Source organism: Phytophthora infestans, genomic scaffold (assembly GCF_000142945.1).
Source record: "Phytophthora infestans T30-4 supercont1.8 genomic scaffold, whole genome shotgun sequence".
Classification (NCBI taxonomy): domain Eukaryota; phylum Oomycota; class Peronosporomycetes; order Peronosporales; family Peronosporaceae; genus Phytophthora; species Phytophthora infestans.
This window is the reverse complement of record NW_003303751.1, coordinates 3631855-3632823: the sequence shown is the minus strand read 5'-3', so window position 1 is coordinate 3632823 and position 969 is coordinate 3631855.

Sequence of the window (969 nt, the reverse complement as noted above, 5' to 3'; positions counted from 1 at the left end):
TTCTTGCTAGTAACTCCATATTCACTTGTTATTGTCAATCCAGTTGACAAATTGAAGAAAGCAGATGCGACCACCGCGAAACTCCAGGATCAACTTTCCGCAGCCCAAACTCAGCAGCAACAGCTGATCCTGGAGCGCGATCGCGGCCTGTCGGAGCGCGATTTGGCACGTCGACGACTGGCGCTGGTGACAGCTGCCGTCTCGGATCCACTCCCTCCCTTGTCGGGGCCCTCTCAGGCTGCTAGCGTTTCTGCTCCTCTTCCGTCGGTAAGTGGGGCGGATTCGTCGACTGCGAAACGCCCGCGTAGTACATCTCCCGCTCCTAGCACCGGATCCTCCCGTCCCCATAAGCAGGCCCGAGCTTCCCCGAAAGCCAAGCCCAAAACGAATCCGGTTTCTAAATCTGCTCCGCAAGCGGGATCCACTTCTCTGTCCAAGGCAGGATCTACACCCGCGCCCAAGACTTCCGTTTCTCCCTCGAAGTCAGGTGCCGGATCCAAGTCTGGGTCCACCGCTAGATCCAAGTCTACCTCGGCGTCCAAGACTGGACCCGTTGCTACGTCCAAAACGGGATCGACGGTGTCCAAACCGGGATCGACGTCCAAGACGGGATCCACCGCTGCTGCGTCAAAATCTGGATCCGGACCCAAGACTGGGTCTACGGCGTCCAAGGCTGGATCCGTTGCCCCATCCAAAACAGGATCAGCGGTGTCCAAGTCCGGATCGACGGCCAAAACGGGATCTACGGCAGTATCAAAATCGGGATCGGCGTCCAAGACGGGATCCACCGCTGGTCCTTCGGTAACGACGCCCATCGTTCCTCAGTCCGCTTCCACCAACCCTCCGCCGGCCCGTACTGGACCCGGGAAGGGGAAAGCTAAACGCGTCATTCCCCCTGGGTGTGGACTGGGTAGTTCGGAGGACGATGAGGATGAGGAATCTGACTGGTCCGACGGCTCAGGCCTCCTA